The sequence below is a fragment of the Anser anser genome (genome assembly GCF_964211835.1).
Source record: "Anser anser genome assembly, chromosome: 2".
In the NCBI taxonomy this organism is placed as follows: domain Eukaryota; kingdom Metazoa; phylum Chordata; class Aves; order Anseriformes; family Anatidae; genus Anser; species Anser anser.
Genome location: NC_139721.1, coordinates 151264938 through 151278707, shown reverse-complemented (window position 1 = coordinate 151278707; position 13770 = coordinate 151264938). Strand labels below are relative to the sequence as shown.

Here is a 13770-nt window from a genome sequence, read left to right as displayed (position 1 = left end):
CACAGGAAAAAAATTGGATACTTCACCCATTAATAGCACTCCTTGGCAGCAGTGTTTGACTCACTGTTTGAAATGAGCAACTAGGATTTTACATAAAACAAATAGTAGATGGATTCCTCAGTATACCTCATGTCAAACATGGTATTATCTGTGTAACTAATTAGAACCATTTGAGCTCAAAAATAGTAAGATGCTGGCACCACAGCTCCACGCATTTAATTATAACTCATTTGATATTGATTCCCCATTTGCTCTGATAGAGCCATTAAGATGCTCTTTATCTAACTGCTCCAGAAATAAATTGGCATTTAGTTTTGTATGTTATAAAACATATTGGGCCATGAACCCCAAATTGTTTCTATTTAGTCACTGAAAAGAAACAGACAATTAAATCATTAACTCTGTGTTAGAAAACGGGATACTTCAGAGGCATATCCTGTGACAATTTGTACCAGCCAAGGATCTGTCCCTCAGTGACTTCATGTACGATTTGCAAGTAGTAAAAACCTTCTCCATTAAAACAAAATTAATTCAATATCACCATCAGGGGCCATATTTTTATTTAAGTAGGGTACTTTTTGTCTGTTAAATCCTGCATTTGAAGTGGAACACATAGAAAGCATTTTGCCATTTTGAATCAACTCCTGAGATCCTTATTGAACTCCCCCTTTAAACAAGCCCTTCATCTTCCTATTGGACTGGGATGAAATCCAAATGCCTCATTTTGTTCATTCTCAAGCAGCATCAAGGAAGCAGGTGAGTTCAGAAAGTGACTAAGATCACTTATACATGGAGATAGTAATATCAGTAGAATAAAAGGTTTTGATAACTGTGTCTAGATTTTCTTTTTAACTCTGGTGGGGAGACTGCAGATAGGGAGTATTATGGAGAGAGGCACTTTCTGCACATCCCGATTCCTCCTGGTACTTCACCACAAGTGAAGTTAGGGATGTGTCTTACTTCCAACAGAAGTGAAGACCTCAGAGAAGAAAGGGTAAAATGGGAAGGGGCGTGGACATATTTTGGTGGCTGCAGAGGATTAAAGAACTAGGATTTTAAAAAGATGTGCAATAGGCTGCTTTTTTTTTTTTCCCCTCTCTTTCTTTTTACTGTTATCGTGATCTAGTTTGAGGGCTGATGGTGTTTCCACAAGATGAGCCATCAAATGGAAAGAGCGAGCCAATTCAGAAACAGAATACCAAAGAAACAGATGCCTGATGAAAGCACATGACTTGATTAAAAAAAAAAAGAAAAGTGAAATAAAGTTAAGAAATTGCCTATAAAAGGGGAAGGAAATACCCATGTTCTTCAAGGAAGAGGGCTTTCTTAGTCAAAATCAAGTCTATTTGCATTTAAAAGATAACCTTGTTTCCCTTACAAAGTGGACGTGATTAAGTATCTTAATTTGCAGAAATGACCTAAGAACACATTACTTCTGGACCTTTCAACTGCAGCCAACCAGAAACGTGTTTTCCCAGGCTGCCCCACCAATTTATCTTAACCCTGATAATAGCAGGCCACTTTTTATCAGTTGTCTCTTTCCGTACACAAGCTCCTCTCTCTTGCTGAGCACTCTAACACCCTTACTGCCTTGTGTCCACCCAGCCTTCTCTATGTCAGTATTGCCAATAGCATTCAGTGGATAATGATCCCAGAGAAAATTCAATCAGAAAGAAGGGCATTTTGTATCACTTGAGTGGAAGGTCAGATTAATGGAAAGAGCCAGGAAATTCCCACCTGCTGCAGCAAGGCTGCTGTAACACTTCTATTCACAACATCCCAGTTTGTACTAAAATATGCAGAATTCTGCTGGGAAAGTCACACGGGTTTCATCAATGACCACAGTGACACCAGATTATGTATTTTCTCTTTCCTTGTCTTAACACAAAGAACTGAGGTTATCTTCAGAGCTAAGATTGGTGGGGTTGTTTTGTTTGTTTTCTTCTTAGTCCTCAAAAATGAAAAAAATTGAAGCCTAACATGACAAAAAAAGCCCAGAACATGCCTGTGTTTGGCACATCATGCTTAATTGCAGCTTTGAGCTAACACAGGCACATTGCTTAAACTTCAATTGTTGGAATTGTCATATTGTAAAATTTCATTGAAGTCCCACTTCTCTGCCTGAAGTGCCATAATGCTAGCCAAGTGGGGAGAAGGGTTCTTCTGAGATTGATTTTGCAGACACCATAGTTCAATTCAATTGAATTCACTCAAGTAGTGGTTAACATAAACACTGTGGAGAGTATGACATGTCAAATTAGCAGCTTTGCAAATCTCCTGTTAATTGTCAGCCTAATTAAAAAATTGCTAATTATAATGTTTATAACTTCAAATAACTGCTCAGCTATAAAGCACTGGCTGTCAGGTGTAAACAGGGGGACTGAAGGAAAAAAAATCAATCGACATCTGTTAATTTATCAGAGGCAGTACACTAAATTGAAAAATGGATTGCCTAATGCACTGTAAATCTGCATTACGATAAAAGACCAATTCATTTCAACACCTGCTTAATAAATGATAATGGCCATCTTTAGTGGCTAGCCCTAGGGTTTCTTCTGCCAATCACACTTAAAATCCTGCCTTTACCTACCAACATCAGACCACAAATTGATTGCACGGTGTTAAAATATATATAATATCTCCTCCTTTCTTTATGGTGATAAAAATGAATAGTTTTTGCATATATTTTTTGTAAAAAAATTTCCTGGATTTTCTCATGCCATAAAGAAGAAATCTGCCTCATCCTTCTACAGTTCCTCTGTTTTAGATAGACTTAAATGCACTTAGGAACTAGAAAAAAAATTAAGTGCCCAAGTCATATCATTCTCATGTACAGACTTTCATGCTTTAAATAAGAGCTATACTGCTTGAAGTCAGTACTTTGTTTTTGTATGTTTTTCCTTAAATATTTACTTTGATCAGACAGATGACGATCTTCAGTAGCTTACAGGACAGTGAATATTACTAGCAGCAGAGTTTTCAGACTGCCGTCTTCCACAACACCATTCAGTTGAGAGAAATGCAAAGTTTTAGACAATCACTGCTCAGTTCCTCAAAAGCAGATGGGGTTAAAGATTATATTTATTGGTAGATCTGTATTTTTTCAGGGCACTGCAAACTGCTTCTAATGGCTAACAACAGTTTAGCATTTGGGGGGCAAGAGGGTGTATTTAAGTAACTGGTTGTCATTTCCTCTCTGATAAAGTTTCTCTCAACCAGGGAAGACAGACGTCTCAGGAAAGGACTTAGATTTTAAAAAGTTTAAGAAATATCTTTTTTTTTGAGGATGATGCTGTTGTTCCCTAATGCCTGATGGCAGCAACACGAATTGATGCCTCTTGACAAACCAATATCAAACTCTTTCCTGTTCATTTTGACATAGACATGCCTTGAACCTACATGTCTTTCTTGAACTCTGTGTTACCTGTTAAATGATGTCCTTGGCAGCGCGGTGGCAGTTGCCATCTCTCCCTGAGATGCATCTCATGATGCTGTGTTAATGGTTCTCATTTCATTGTGACATTTCCAGCATGCAACACTGCTTCTACTTCACATTTAAGCACATTGTGAGGGATTAGGCAGCTTCTGTATTATATGATAAAATTCATCAATAGATCTCATGCATTTTTGAGACGGCAAAGCTTTCATAGCACATTATCAAGTCACAGTAAATTTAATACCTAAGACTGTTTTTAAATTGCCGGTCATGATGATAGGGTAAAGTATGGCTTAAGATCCTTCTGATCGTGTTTTGGTCTTTGATTCCTATAACTCTTGCTCCTTCCCCCTCCCCAGGATTAAAATATTTTCATTTCCCATGAAGTTTTATACTATCTTTTATTATGCTATGATATGGTTTCATTTAAAAGTTTCAAACTGCATTAGGACCAGTAAAAAGATAAAAAAAAGGTTAGTGCTTGACCCCAGCAGGTAACAGTGAAATCAGGGCAGAGACAAGGTGAGAGGGGCAAAAGAAACAAAAAGGTTCATAACCAAACACTGCATCCAAGCCAGAAATGAGTGTAAGTCCTAACTCTTAACATCAGATGATGCTGTCCATCTCAAAAATTAGCATATTTTCATGACTATCATGGTTCTGGCAAAACTCGGTCTTTTCCTATGTTCTTTTTTTTTTTTCAAAAAGAGACTCCTGCTCAAAACCAAACGTGAAATCAAGGGCTTTACGCTGGAGAGGGGTAGAGGTGGTACAGGAGAAGTGGGATGCCCACAGAAACTGCTGCTTCTGTTGCTCTTGCACACACACACAACTTGTAGAAGGGAATGGCAGGCTGGGGAAAGGTGTCCAGACACTGCTTTAAAGATTCAGTGTGCTGTATCTGTAAACCACTTGTAACTAAGGACAGAGTAGCAGTCTGCATTCCATGGTTTTGGGTTAGATTTCATCTATAATTTATGTTATAGTTTCCTCATGTTGACGAAGACAGCTACAAAATTCGATTCTTTATGGAATCAGCAGTAGTGATTTTGAACAGCTTGTAAGCGATATAACAAAACACAAAGCAATAAATAATGCAGTCTGGAATAAACAAAGCAATTATTTTATGTCATGTTTTAAATTTCTATTTTAAACCATGTACATTTACTCACAGAAACTTCCTTTATTAAAACACAGAGATGCGTCTGTTTTCTTAAGCCAAAAATAAGGATGTTTCCAGCTATTATACAATTATTGACTTAGTTTTACAAGTCTCTATGGAAAGTTGTTTTGGAAGGCTTTGCTCTTTCCAGAATATGGTTTTCATAATAACACATGAATTTTTACAGCCCCACATGCCTTTAACAGCCCTTGTGCCTAATAGCTTTTCATTACTATTGCCTTCTTCCCCTCTGAACTCCAGAAATAAAACATTATGCTTTTCCTACTGCACATGAATGCTATGTCTTTGGCACACCTATGTACACACCTTTTAAGGCAAACACATTAAAATTAATGTAACAGCATGTACATCCATCTGGAGTACATAAGTTAGCCAGAAGCAAGTCCTTTGATAGATTTAGTCTGCCTTGTACATCTTATGAATTCAAATAGTTAACAATGTTGTGAGCTTTATGCCCAATATTGCATACAATCTTCTAGATTATAGAAATGCAATTTATCTGTTTTCTGAATTTATTTTTGAAACATAGGCCAGCAAGGAAACTTGATTTTTTTTTTGGTAAAAGAATATTTTAATCCTTTAACACTCTCTACTAAATTGTAGGAGAATTTAATCTGATATCACAGATGATATTGTTTTTATCGAAAATTCCACATTAAATAGCCAAATAAACATTAGATTAAATGCTGCAATCAATAAAGACAAAGGTAATATCTAATTTGTTTTCTGGGTAAATAAACCAAACTGTGATGCCTGAAATGAAATCTCTGAATGTGTTGTGTAGCTGTTTTTATTAAAATTATTATAAGAGAATATATCTTATATTTTACCCAGGCTGCCTACAGATTTTAAAGTATCAGCAGGGCAGTCAAATACCTTAGGAAGCAAGTTAATTCTACTGATATGTGATATGAAAAGTTATTTTATATTTAGACAATGCAGAACAGGCAATTTTTGTACCCGTAATGATAAACTGCAAATAGTTTCCAGAGTTAAAAATTCAAAGCAAAATATCCTAGAATTGCTGCATGTCTGACCCCTGCTACATCCCTCAAAACAATAACCAAAAATATTCACTGCAGGCACATTAACCAATTAAGAAATAGGATGCTGGTCACACTATATGAACCCAGATACTGCACTGTATTTTAACCATGTCTGCAGATGATAAGGATGATTTTTGGAAACCTTGGCTAATGTAGAAAAAGAAATGCATAATACTCTGAAAATGAAAATGCAGACAGGAGGGCAATTCAGTTTTCAGTGGGACCTGAATGTATAACTCACCATGATATTTTCTTTTCATTTTAACTGGAAGGAAAATAAGGCTTAGAAAAATTTCCATACCAAATGCAGCTGATGACAGCATTGTATTGGAAAATTTCAAATTGTTTCTTCCTATGGTAAAGTTTTATGTGAAAAAAGGGACAGAACTGACCAAGACGAATGACCACATACTATGAATGTACAACAAAAGGCAATTAAAGACAAAAGAAGTGGAGGAAAAAGATCACCTTTTGATTTTAGACTGGTAAAATCAGTGCCTCTGCCCTTTTTGATCAATGTATGTGATAACATGTAAGGTCCCTGATAGCTGGATCTCCCAATTTTCCACCATTTTGTCTTTCTGATTTACTTATGTAAACTTTATCATCATTACCCTTACAGATATAACAGGAGTTACTCTGGCATTGTGCTGAAAAATCAACCTTTTCTTAATGTTGCAAGGCCCTCTGGTAGAATATGTTATTTTACTGCACATCATGTATCTCCTAAAACATGGTATATATACTATTAGCATAACTCTTTACGTGTATATATATATATTACTGTGTAGATATATTCAATGTCTAAGAATGTATATGCATATATGAATATATTGAATTGCATAATGATAACTTAGACTATTATTGATTTTAAATAATCCAAATGTAAAGAGGTATATTTATTCTTATAACTCTTTTTTTTCCCTCTTCTTAACGTTAAAGGAGAGTTGAATACATCAGCTTGGGACATTATCCTGTTAGTCACCACATTTGGATAATTCATTTGCAGTATCCAATTATCCACTATGTTAATGCCACACATCTGTTTGCAAACCCTGCCAATGAGACCACATTCACATTCAAAAAACACACCGAACTCATACTACTGCAAAACTAAATCCCATCATTTCCATCCAGTATTCTCAGCCACTTGGTCTTTCTACAGGGAAAAAAAGAGTACAACATCCCAAAGTCAGGCTTATTCACTTGAAGCATAAAATAAAACCTCCCGCGATTATTTTTGCCAATTTCCTGAATCCTCTGCATTGCAAAGCAGAATTAAATATTTTGCATGTATTCTTGCATTCTTCCTCAATGGGCTACCTGAAGGTTAGAGCTTCACAAGATATATGTTACTAACCTGTGTCTATTAGCATTTAGAGGTCAAAATACTGTTCAAGATTGTTGAGAAAAGCAGAAAATAAGGTGCATATGGGAAAAGACAAAATCATTCTGTTATTAGTTCCTTACACGATAGGAGAAAAAAAGTATTTTGTATGAGAAGAAGATTATGAATAAAAACATCAGACATTACAGTAATTGTTACCTAACTGCACTGTCGCACCTTCTAAATTTCCTCTTTTTGCAAACAAGTGCATGCATAACTTTAAGCATTTCATTGAAATTAAAGCGAATGAACTTACAGGAATTGCCAACATAAGTACTTGTATTTGATTTTATAGATTCAAGGACAAACGTTATCTTGAATTTTGGACTTAGGATAAGAATCAAGTACTAGATTAAGATCCAAACTAATAAAAAAGCCCCCAGTGAAGTAGCAGGGGGTCAGTCAACATCAAACATCAAATACATCAGAAAGCAAGAATAAAAGATCCAAGAAAGTAACAAGCAGAATACAGATAAAGGAAGTTTCAGTGAATTACAGCTGATGCATTTCTTACTTAGATATGTGAAAGACGGGCAGTCTGTATGTCCTGTTCCAGATCACACCATCAACTTTATACAGCATAAAAAATCACATACTGTTCCAGACTACAGCTGACTTAGAGCTCTTCCTGTGTTTCAGACTAAATCTCTTAAAATTAGGATAGGTAATAAAATGTTTTTCTCGGTTGTCCACCTTAGTCTATCAACCTCAAACAAGCACTGGTCACCAGTACAGATCCAGTCTCAAGTCACTATAAGTACTGTCAAGACCATGAATGCTGATATGGCTTACCAGATATTTGTTTGTTGGAGTTCTCAGCTTATCTACAGTGAAGTAAATATAGATATTTGAGTATGTAACAGGTAACAAGGCTACCTGACATCTTTATTCCTTCCTCATAGAGCTTTCTGCATTCAGGAACCATTCATTAGTTCATGTCTTCTTCCACCCCAATGGAGACGACATACTGGAGCCCACAAGTTCATTTGCAGAACTGCTCAAGGGCTGGTTTAGAAGACAAATCAGAAGAAAAAATAACCACAATGTCTTTTTTTTTTGTGTGCATGTGTGTGTGTGAGTAAGTGTGTGTGTCCCTCCTGTGCAGCAAAGAATAACTTTATTGGTATTATTAAATTTGCTGAAGAAATGACACAAAAATAAACTATCAATAAAGTAAAATATGTAAACCAGTATAGAAAGAAAAGTTTAGTACAATTTATATATGAAAACAAGAAAACACAGCCAAAGAAGAATATGTATGTATTTATTTATTTATTTATTTATTTATTTATTAATTTTTGCGGGGAGAGCAATAATGCAAAATATTTCATTTAACTATTTTAAAATTACTTTATTTCCCCTTCTAACCTCCTCCTTTACTTTTTGTTTTCCCCTAACTCATGCAATTAGCATAGATTGGGAAGTACTTTTGGAGGACTCAACCTACATTTGTGCCTAAGTTAGCTATTTATTTACTTTTTGAGCAGATGCATTCACAGATCCCTGATAAGAATGAGGTAACTGTTTAACAGCGTAGGATGCTCTCCAACATGAAGGATGCAGCATTCTGGTTGCCTGACCTTCTAGAAAACCATTCAAGCCTGGTCTCACACAAAGCACTTTCAAGAAACCCAAGAACTTCAATACAAATAATCAGAAAAAATCATTTTCATCTTCTGTTGAATGTCATCATAGTAAATGAAAGTCAATTTTATCTGTCTACTGCATATACCCTATTGGGGAGTAATGGCTTATGACAATGGCTCACCACAGATCCTCTGCCGCAGTTACTTCCAGTGTAACCAAGGATTGCTGTTTCCAACACATAAACGTATCTGCAGAAATCAAATACCCAACAGCTGTTTCTGAGGAGCCCTGAAGTCCACAGACATTGTTTTGACCTGAGATCAGAAGAACAAGCTCTACAGTATGGGAAACATAGGAAAATAAAAATTAGCAACTCGAGCCAAGGAAAATAAGGATAGGTATCATGTTCTTGCATCTATCAAGGAAAATTCAGACACGAGAAAAGTGAGGAGGGATAATTCATAGGCACAAACACATCTCAGTTCTCCTCTGCAATAAAAACAAATGCCATCTGAGCTCAGCCTCTGTGCCCCTGACTGAAAATGCCGTGAATGGCAGCTCTGTAAGACAGAAAAAGGGTTGATGTACTGTGAGAACCAGAAGGCTTTGTATGCTGTTAGGCTTAAATAACCTACAATCAGATATGAGTGAAATAGACATAAACATGATAAACATTTTATCATGTTTAAGTAAAAACATCCAACTTGCTCTGACAGTCATTGAGAAACAACATCTCCATCACACCTCTTGCAGCCTGCTTCCTAGAGTCCTACAAGGAGGATGGCTCTGATTTAAGAGGTGAATGATTGTGTGGGCCACTGAGTAACAATGCAAAAAAGGCACCGCATAAAGGAGACTCCTTAAATATAATTATTAATAATTATGGAATTATTAAAATGCAAGTTCCAGATGGAAATTGTCATAATGGTTACTTTGCTAAGGCCTTCAGAGAACACTCAGAAGAAGCAGAGCATTGACAAGACAGGCTGTAAGGCTGTTATTACACAAAAGGTCAAAGTTTCCCGTAGATTATGTCGACTTTGTGAGTCATTGACTTTTATAGACTGAGGTGTTTGGAAAAAAGTCTCATGAAATTTATGGCAGCATAATGTTCTGGCTATACACTGTAATCTTATTTTAAAAGAAAATATAGCTCATTAAGTATAATATTCAGACTATATCATATATTATTGTTTTTCATTTAAATGGCACCATAAATGTGCACTGGGCTTTAGAGCCTGGTCTGAAAGATAATAACCATAGAATCACAGAATCATAGAATATCCCTAGTTGGAAGGGACCCATAAGGATCATCAAGTCCAACCCTGCTAGGGAAAATTTACACCCTACAGACTTCTTGAAACATCTACTCCAGTGAGTAACCTGGCTGAAAGTCTGGCAGATATCAAAGGACTGCACACACGAGTAAGGACTTTATGGCTCAGCTCCTACAGCTTTAGGAGCTGCTGAGGAGACAGAATGTAGTAGTGAGGAAAAGGGGTTCTTTTTGTCCCAGTCTTAAGGCTTTTAGCTGTTTCTGCTTGTTGCTGACTTTGAATGTCCGTCATCCTGCCTTCCCACAGCTTTCACAACTTTGCTCTCTTAAACCCTTTTCAGTTGGCTCATTTGTGTCTCCTTTCAGGATCATGCTCTGTCTTGGGATCCTGTTTCTATTTTCCTTATATCTTGTCACGGTTTAGCCTGTCTCTTCGTATCTCCTATATTCTTATTCATGAGCACCTTTCACCTATACAACACAGCTTCTCATTTTACCTTCCTGAAATCTCCACCTGAAGGTGCAAATAAAAGTGACTAATGTACCTTTTTCCTTCTTCAGAAAATGTTTTTTTTTTTTTTTTTTTTAAATACACAAATGAAAAATTGATTTAGGGACTGATCAGACACATTCTCATTTCAAAATACAGCGTTTTTACTAGAGCATGGATGCCCACCACTTCAAAGAGCATTTTGTAAAAAATAAGCATTAACTAGATAGCAAATGTTTTCAGCATTCAGTACAGAAAAACTGCTGTTTTTATGACTAAAGCTGAAAATACTCAATTTAAAAAAATAAAATAAGGTAATGAGTGCTCTTTAGTCGACACTTAGCACATCAGTTTTCACCCCAAACTGTTTTTTGCATGCCTGAGGCTGAATCAGTCTATGCATTACTGAGCGATTTTAAGGGATCATAAGTGTGCATTAGGTTCAGGCAGTATAGTGCAAATGATTTGGCTGGATTTTCACAACTAATTTTCTTGCTATTGAAATGCTAAAGTAGTTTAAGTAGATTTGTGCAAATGAACCATGGTAATTATTCTAAATAATTTAATGTACTGAAAATTAAATGATTTGCAATCTTGTGCGGTTACAATTATAACTATGACGCATTCTCCTTTCGTTCTCTCCACCCTCCTTTTTTAAGAAGCAAAGAATTTATTACTTCAGTACTGAAAGGAAGAAAAGAGACTTCAAACTACATTATACTTTTTTAAGAGTATGAACACTGCTAATAGCTTATTAGTCTTAAAATAACTCTACTACCCGATTAACTTTTCCTTCTTATTTAATGTATCAGATATCAAAGAGTTAAGGACGTCATTTTACATGTTTTTCTTTGTTCTTACTTTTAAAGCTCAAGCAACAATCATGCATTTGCATAATTCAATTAGAGTTTTAAATATATATATATACACATATATATATGTATGTCTGCTTGGCAAGACAATCACCTGCCCCTTAAAACTAAAACATTATGTGCCAACCATCTCCAATCTTCACTGATTAACAACTGCATATTCCAAATTTATAGGGTCTATTACAAGCCATCTGAAAAGCAGCCACTGTGCCAAATCTCCCTTACTCCCTCTCCAGGGAATCCCTTCTCAGATGCTCTTTTCACAACTGGTAAACAACACTTTATGTCTTTTGCACAGATAGCAGATAATTACCATATGGTTAAAAACATGCTTGCTTCATTCACTTTCCCACTGTAAACTTCCTTCATTATGACAGCTAAGGAGCATCTAGGGAGGTAAACTCTATAATTTAGCCCCCTATAGGCTCAGTGGTTTAAAAGGTCAGTGTCTATTACAATAAAGTTAGAAGCAAGTGTAAGCGACTTTGCAAGAAATTATTTTTATTCCAGCAGGGCTGAAGAGAAACTGTTGCAGGTGCAGGACTGAGAGCCAGCCACGTATTGCACTGAGCACTAATATATTTTCTTGCTGTATTCTAGTACGGTAACAAATGCGTGCTCAGGAATAATGTAGCAGGAGAACAGCTAACAAAGATTTGGGAAAGTGCTAGAAGGGGCCTCTTTTGTTCCCATGCCGTTTCCCTGCCTAGTTCTTTGCATAATGCTGGGTTAGAGCTAGGAGAAGGAAACTGGACCAAGTCTTTGAGCAGTGTCTATGGAAGAACGTGACCCTTCCAACCCTGCCTGTCAGCACCCTGGGGAGAAGAAGGACTTGCACATCTCATGCACGGAGTGCAGGAGACAAGAGCTGAATCCCTAAAGGGTAACAAACCCAGGGGTCTGCCACAGTCCTGGGGAGCCTCTGAGGCAACGTTCCTGTGGCGTTGTTTTACAGGGAAGCTGATTATGATTTCTCCCAAGCTGAATGATCGATTCATCAGGCTCCCTCTCTATTGTGGTTGCTTAATCTGTGCTCTGAACTGAAAGGTTGCTTGGCAAATGCTATGGCACTTTTGACCTCTGCAAGATTAATTCTTTGTGACCTGGCTATTTACGTAGAAATGCAGGTGACAGATGAGCCCATCGGGGAGAGAAAGAGCTTCAAGTGTGTTGCATCCTTTTGGTAAGGCTTCTGTCACCTTATATTCCACAGTGCCTGGAACACAAAACCCTCAAGGACAGGGAGTGAAGAAGAAAATCGTGATTCCTCTTGTATTTTATTTCCTGAGCCTACTAAGAGGCATTTTTTTTTTTTTTAAATCTTCACCCCTCAAGTCTGTTTGAAACGTGATTTAATTCTATCTCCAATTTTCTTTGTATGTTAATCATATCCTCCTTATTGGCTGAGGTGGAAAAAAGCTTTTCAGGTTTATTCTAAGTACTAAAACACAGTAAACCTGGGATTACTAAAGACCTGATGCCAGTCATTCCCATTTTACACTTTATCAAAACCCTGATTAAAAAAAAAACCAAACTGATGATTTTGAATGTTTTCATTTCAGCTATTTGAGTGACCATTTTTACTGCCACTTTTGTTTAAGTCTTTCATTCCCTTCCTTACTGATTACGATTTCATACAGAATGTCCTTCTAAGAATAAACAGACAACAACATCAAGGGCTATAAAGAGATACTCAGCACCTCACACAAAGCCATCAGAAGACAAAGCAAGTTCCTGAATAGTCATCAGAAGATTCAGAATTTGGGTTACAACTCCTCCAAGGCCTGGATGCATCTAACACATGTATAGTGGATTTGGGCTACCCAAAGAGGGTAAGATCTCACTTATGCCTGGGTAACAGGGACCTGTTAAAATAAATAAGCACTAAAGTGGTAAAAGTGAGAAAACAAGCCAAAGGATTAGAATAGTGAAATTTATATCAATAAGAGGGAGGCCACGGCAGGTCAATGTCCATAATGTCAAATGCTGGGCAAGCAAAGGGGCACAGACAGTGACAAAGTAGAGCAGTCAGAGCAGTGCAGCTGCTGCGAAGGCAAGTCCAGTGATAACACCAACTAATAGTTACTAATGTATTTCAAAGACAGAAATGAGAATGATGATTCACCTGTTATGGACATGTCATCCATCAGTGGAAATTGCCCTCAGCAGTGGACATGCTGTCAGCATTTCATTTGCTGCTATTGCGTGGCTTGGGAAGGGGGCAAGGAAGAGCAAAAAAGAACAAGCAGGGACCTGATTCAGTAGTCTGGAAAGAAAAAGAAGGTTTTTTTTGAAGTACGAAAACTAAAACCTTTTTTTTTTTTTTATCTATCTGTATAGCCTGTAGGTTAAAGCAGCACAATAGAAAGACTGAGGGTTAACTCCCTAAGATAGCCCTGCATATGTAAAAAGGGTCTCAACATTTTGTTAGCTATTGGGTAAGGGCTTTCCTAAACTGTTATACTGGCCACAAAATAAGAACTGAGGACAACA

General features: G+C 36.8%; 1 protein-coding gene across 10 annotated transcripts in view; it reads right to left on the bottom strand.

Moving 5' to 3' along the window:
• Nucleotides 1-13770, bottom strand: part of ADARB2 (adenosine deaminase RNA specific B2 (inactive)) — a 312048-nt gene that overhangs the window by 269252 nt on the left and 29026 nt on the right. For 4 of the 10 annotated variants that reach the window (XR_014579185.1, XR_014579188.1, XR_014579189.1 and 1 more), the window contains one exon: nucleotides 1-13770. This exon is cut by the window's left edge and continues 31119 nt beyond it; it is cut by the window's right edge. The exons of 2 other annotated variants lie outside the window; for them this stretch is intronic. The gene's annotated coding sequence lies outside the window, so the exon portion shown is untranslated. 4 more of the 10 variants (XR_014579186.1, XR_014579191.1, XR_014579187.1 and 1 more) reach the window with 2 other exon arrangements.